The sequence below is a fragment of the Myotis davidii genome, unplaced genomic scaffold, assembly GCF_000327345.1.
Source record: "Myotis davidii unplaced genomic scaffold, ASM32734v1 scaffold812, whole genome shotgun sequence".
Taxonomy (NCBI): domain Eukaryota; kingdom Metazoa; phylum Chordata; class Mammalia; order Chiroptera; family Vespertilionidae; genus Myotis; species Myotis davidii.
Window position 1 is genome coordinate 2,245,242 of NW_006284238.1, and position 6,631 is coordinate 2,251,872.

At 32.7% G+C, this 6,631-nt stretch overlaps 1 protein-coding gene and 1 long non-coding RNA gene across 2 annotated transcripts in view; both read right to left on the minus strand.

Moving 5' to 3' along the window:
* The window catches only part of FBXL17 (F-box and leucine-rich repeat protein 17), a 311,008-nt gene that overhangs the window by 275,853 nt on the left and 28,524 nt on the right, over positions 1 to 6,631 (minus strand). The gene's annotated exons all lie outside the window — the stretch shown is intronic.
* LOC107184221 overlaps positions 5,790 to 6,631 on the minus strand; it is a 3,264-nt gene continuing 2,422 nt past the window's right edge. Inside the window, exon 2 of the long non-coding RNA XR_001515045.1 lies at positions 5,790 to 5,887. This is a non-coding gene — a long non-coding RNA (uncharacterized LOC107184221). The remainder of the gene's footprint in view (positions 5,888 to 6,631) is intronic.

The following is a 6,631-nucleotide window of genomic DNA, read 5'->3' on the forward strand; positions in this document are numbered from 1 at the left end:
AATAAAGATAATTATTCTATAAAACAGGGAGGTGAGTTTTCAACAGTTATTTGAAATCAGAACTTCTGGCGCCTCGGTGAGTTTCCAAAGGCTGTTTTTAAAGGATGGAAAAAGAACCCTTACAGAATATAGCACTACATCTCTGTTGTCTAAAAAAATAAATCTTTACAATTCAGAAACAATCACTTATCAAGACAGAGAAATGCACAGAATTATGCACAGGCTATTAAACCTCTTATCACCAAAGTAACTATCCTAAAATTTGAATTAACTTATCACCTTTTTGGAACAAAAATATTTATAAATCCCCATATTTAAATGAGGTTTGTTTTAATTCATGGCCTCTAAAATTACTCTGGGGTAACTTCCTATTTCATTATCACTGTAAAGGGACATAATGGGAGTTTCTTCCTCCTAACGCAGGTCCTAATATGCCATGACTCAGGCCCTCATCTAAGAGGTAGGAATCCACCTCACTGCTTTAGATGAATTTTAGGGAAATAAGATTCGGACTCTTCCTTGAGTTTAATAAACCATGGCTTTTGAGTTGCAATGGCCTGGTTTTTAAGCTTCAAAAGTCTTAAAGACGTAAGCCATAAGGGTGATGCCATCAACCAAAGATCTAGAAGACTTCTGGAGAGTCAGTCACTCCTCTCACCTCCAAAACTATCTAAAATTCTCCAAGAGGAGAAGATATAAATTCAGAAAACCTGTGGGTGGACACACTGGTAGTGAAAGCTGGAAACCAGGCAAATTCAAGCAGAAAAAGATCATGAAATCTTGTCAAAGACCAGAAAAACAGTAAGAACTCAGGTTTGTCATATCCAGCATGAAGCTGGAACAGAATAAAATTCTGCTAATGCAGCAGCACCCTCCTCTCTTATCTGCTACACCCCCTCTTTCCACCATACACACAGTCAATTGAAAGTATTTTATTACGAGAAAATTGGCAGGAACATAATTTTGATGACCTTTCTTCACAGAAAATTGGAAAAAATTACAATTCTTTCTAAAATTAAAATGTAAATATGCATCATTTATCAAATTATATCTTACATTAATTTTTATAGAGATTTTATAGATACTCCTCTTTTGGGGTTATTGAACTATTTACATGTTTTAAAGGCTTACTCTGTTTTTACATAATATATATATATATACATACATTTTTATACAATTTTTATTAATGTGTCATTATAGTGCAGTTATTTTAGAGTTTTTTTCTCCATTTTAAAAGAACTTTCTATAAAATAAAATCTATGATCATGGTTTTAATTTCCCTTTAAAGGACCTTTCTGTTTTGTTCATTTTGTGTCTTCTTGAAATGTAATTAAATTTTTAAAAGTAATATTAAATAATTCAGCAACTCAAATTCAAATAAGTGCTTTCAATATTAATAAAATGATTAAGGTTCATTGGTGTCATGATAGTGAATCAAATAGAGAGAATAATTGTAATATATTTACTTTCACATAAATGACTGAGACATTATTTGACATACAGACACTTTCCTATAAAATAATCACTGAAATTTCTTATTGAAAAGTAAAAGAAAAAAAGAAGTAGGAAAAATGTATAAAGTTCACCATCAGCTGGAGGAGCACTTTTATAAATAAAAAAAATTCTTTTAAACTCACATTAGAAGAATTTGATATGGATGACAGCAAAATAAAAGGTAAAACCTTAAGGTTAGCCTTGATTCCATCTAAAATTATTAATATATATTTTAGAAAATAAAAGCACTTGATTTGTTTTTCAAATTAAGAAGTGATACAGGGCATATTTTGAAAGTGGGAAATAATTTTTAGATACAATAAATGTAAATATCAATCCACATATTCATTTTCCATAGGATGGTGTCATTATACTACTGGAATAAGCCATGGAGAGAAGAGCAAATTAATTCATTTCAATGACTCAATTTCTTATAGACTATAGTTCCAAATATCAATTGCCTTCACTATATATTTCATAATTTAGAAACAGTCAATATCAAGACCAAGTAGTTTAAGATCTATCTGAGGAAATAATCCAGAATGTAGCACAAAGAGATGAAAAATATGATGAAAAGGTAATGAGATATTAAGTAGGAGTTAAATATAAGAAAACAACATATATGTAATCAGAACACACAGCATATGAGTAAGTTAAATTTCCAAAGAGATAATGGCAAAGATTATTGAGAACTGATGAAAACCAATCTGCAGACCTGAAGAGTCCAATAAGTTACACGCATAATAAAAAGAAATTCACACCTCACTCAACACATCATAAAACCACATTATATTAAAGATAAAGAGATGTTATAATCTGCCTGAAAGTAAAGACTGATCATCTATAAAGAAATATCAATTAGACTCACAATAACTTTTTAACTGCAATAAAGAATGCCAAAAGACACTAAAATATCTTCATTGGCAGGAAAGAAACTAACTTATAAACCATAATTTCATACTCAGTCACACTGTCTCCCAAAAGAATAAAGTAACAGCATACTCAAAAGAACAAAAACAGAATAAGCCTCTCACTAAAGGATATTATAATGAACACCATGGAGGAGGAAGGAAAAATGATTCCAGATGTAACGACAGAAATGAAAGAAGAAATGGTAAACAAAAATACTCATCAGGTATGTGGGTAAACCTAAATAAACATCAATTGTATAAAACAATAATAATTACTAATGGGAAAGAGGAAAGGTAAGTTTGACAAAAAAATACATATTAATTACCTGTATATTCTGTTAAGTATGTATATTAAAATAGTGAGGTAACTATTAAAAGAACCAACACAGAGCACATAACTTCCAAATAGTTTTTTTTTAAAAAATGCTAGTGAATCCAAAAGAAGGTAAGAGAAATGGGAGAGGAGTGGGGATGTTAGGAGAGTTAAATAAATTTAAAAAATAATAACTTGGTTCAAAAAATCCAATGTTAGAAATCACATAAATGCAAATGGATTGAACTCCGCAGCTAACATTAAACTCTTTAAAAGAAAGCCAATGTGCTATATTAATATCAAAAAAAGACACGTGAAGTCAAGGACATTAATAGAGAAAAAGGTCATGACAGAATAATAAAACATTCTCAACAGAAAAATACAGAAATTCTAAACTTGTAAGAATCTAATAAAGTGGTCTAAAGCAAGAAGAGATATATAACAATTAAGAAACAAAACTGTTATCATTTCCAAATGTTGTGACTGTCTATGTAGAAAACCCCAAAGAATCTACAACTAAATTAATAAGAGAATAACAAAGTTGTCAGATACAAAAATTAACATTAAAAAGTTGTATTTCTACATACCAGCAAAGGTTAGAAAAATGTTTTTGAAATATCACTTACAATAGAAATACCATGTCTAAGAATATTTAACAAAATATGTACTATCTCTTGCTGACGAAAATTATGAAATTGTAAGACATTTGAAAAAGGCTTAAATAAATTGAAAAGCATGCTATCTAATCTGGGAAATGCAAATTAAAACTACAATGAGATTTCTTGAGTAATAATGATGAAGGAGGTTTCACAAGCATCTGTGAGAATATGGGCAAAGGGATGCTCATCCACTGCTGCTGTTTTGAGTATAAATTTATTTGACTACTTTGGGAAAGTTTGGCATTTTACGACTGTTCCAATCCTAGGTCTATGCCCTCAAAAACCTTTTGTACATGTGCCTGAGACATCTGTATAAAGAACAGTCAGCCCAGTGAGTGTAGCTCAGTTGGTTGAACATTGTCCCATGCACCAAATGGTCAATCCTTTAATTCCTGGTCAGCACACATGCCTGGATTGCAGGCCTGACTCCCAGTAGAGGGTGAGCAGAGGCAGCCAATTGATATTTCTCGCTCTCTCTCTCTCTCTCTCTCTCTCTCTCTCAAAATTTATCTATATATATATATAATCCTAATATGCAAAGTGTCCCCTCCGGAGTTCGACCGACCAGTTCAATGGTTCACTATGACGTGCGCTGACCACCAGGGGGTGGTGCGAAATGAAGGAAGGCCCCGGCAGCAGCCGGCAGCCACTAGGGACCCTACACATGCACGATTTTGTGCACTGGGCCTCTAGTAAAAACATATTTTTTTAAAAAAGAATAGTCATATCAACAGCTCATAATAACCAAAAACTGAAAACAACCCAAATATAATACAGAAAAGATGAATAAATGCATCCAAAGATTACAGACTGATACCTCATAAAGGTCTCAAAGGGTACTAGTACAACAGGTCAATTGAGTTGACCCTCAACAGTATCATATATAATTCTGATGGCAGCCACCAAATGGTGCTATTGGTGCTGGGGAAAATATAGAATATTGAGACAAATAAAAATAGGTCACAACAATATCATTATTACCTATGCAATGCTTTGTGTCAGTCACTGTGCTGTTAAGACATTATCACTCCTCATGACTCCTGAGCAGAGCAGGGTTTCGCACTTTCCTCATGATAAAACCAAGACTTGGGTCACTTTGTCAAGGCTGCACAGTACATGGCAAATGCTATGGTCCTACTTGTGTAACTTGCAAACCTGTTCTCTTCCCACTACTATTTTGTGACACATAACACAGTGTAGCTTATAGGATGACAGTGATTGATATACATATCTGATTCAATTCCCTGTAAATTCTCTGAGGGTGGGAACTATATCTGACTTGTCCTTATGGCCTTCAAAGTAAAAATACCTTCAATTTTAAAAATACCTGAATTATGTATGGAGTAAACCCTTTAATTTCTCTAGCCTTTTCATATACATGATATCATTTAAACCTCCTAAGGAATTATCTGTGGGAGGTGTGTCAGAAACATAATGAAATAAAGGACTGCTGAGTCAGACAAAAAGAAAGGTATACCTGTAAACCTTTTACATAGATTTAATAATTGTTAACATTTCACCACATTTGCTGTATTGCTGTCCAACACACATGCAGAACAGCGCTTAGCTCAAATAATATATAAAAAAGTGTATGGACTTCATTTTAAGGCTAATTGTCCACCGATTCCTATATACTCTTTTCATTCCATACCACTTGCCTTTTCCAAAATAGTACATAAAGGAATTTAGAAGAGACTTTTATTAAAGTCAAAATAGCACAACTAAATAAATGACCAAACATTTTTACATATAAACATTAAGATAAACTGCCATTTGAAGAAAGACTTAGCTACCAATTTTTTCCTTCAAACATAGTTTCTAACTGGTACTCCATTTCTCATTATTTTGATGTCTCACCCATTTATATTCCTCGGTCTCCACTTTTACGTGTGTTAAGCATGTGTTAAGCATAAAAGAGCTGGGCTCAAGTCCTAGCTTCATTTGCTACCTTAGACATATGAGTCTCTTTAGATAGTCCATGACAGTGGCTGCAGCTTAGCATTCCAAACACCAACTCTCGTATCGCAACCCAAACTCTATACTTTCTGGAAGTCACATCCATTCCTTTTCATACTAAGTTCAAGTTTATTATCCATTACTTTATTATGAATAGGAAAGATTGGCCCTAACTTTAAGATAGCCTACGTTCCCTAAGAGTTTTCTTATGTACCATGTGGCTCATGTTTTAAAAATATTCCTTTTTACCTTGATTTTTTTTTCCTGCTCCTAAGTCCAAGGTATTAGAGAGAGAAAACCATTGACAGAGAATTCTTGGGAGATTTCCCTGGATCCTATGCCCCGTAACTTTCAATCTTGTATAGAGTTAGGGATCTGATACTTACTTGGTGTTTTTAACTTTTAATTTTGAAAATTTTCCCAAACATACTGAAAAGAAAAACAAAAAGAAAGGTATACCTGTAAACCTTTTACATAGATTTAATAATTGTTAACATTTCACCACATTTGCTGTATTGCTGTCCAACACACATTGTTTTTCTTTGCAGAATCATCTGAAAATAAGTTTTAAACATGTAATTTCTAATAAATACTTTAAAATATATTTCCTAAGAATTAGAACATCTTCCTATTAAGTCACATTACTATTATACCCAAGAAATATAATTTTGATACATTTTTCTCTTATACAATCTCCACTTGTCCCAATATGTTTTTAATACCTTTTTGCCCCCTGTCCAATGAAGGATCATGCATTGCATTTAATTGTCATGGTCCTTTAACCTTTGCTTTGCTTCTCATCATATGGACATATTTTAAGGTTCCACATCAATTATCTTATAGGATGTCCCATAATCTCCATGTGACTGATTACTGCTTTGTAATTAAATTCATAGTAAGCTTTTTCTTTGACAATAAGACTATAGGAGATGCTGTAATATCCACAGGATCACATCTGAAGACACATAATGTCCATTTCCCCATTATTGATGGTAATGATTAATCGCTTGATTGAGGAGATATCTGCTGGATTTCACCATTGTAAAGGTAGTTTTTGCCCTTCACAATCAATAATCTGTGATGTTACAAAACTATCTTTTCCCTAACAACTTTCCATACAATAGTTTTATTTTAACATATTGATGAATCTGACAACCTTAGTTTTTACATAGGCTCCTCATTCCTTATGGCTGCTATATTAACCAAACTTGCCCTTCTCAGGTTGCCTGATTAAATAACATACTATAGGTTCTTTTGTGAGGCCTATAATTTTGGCATAAAATTTTTCTGAAAGCCTC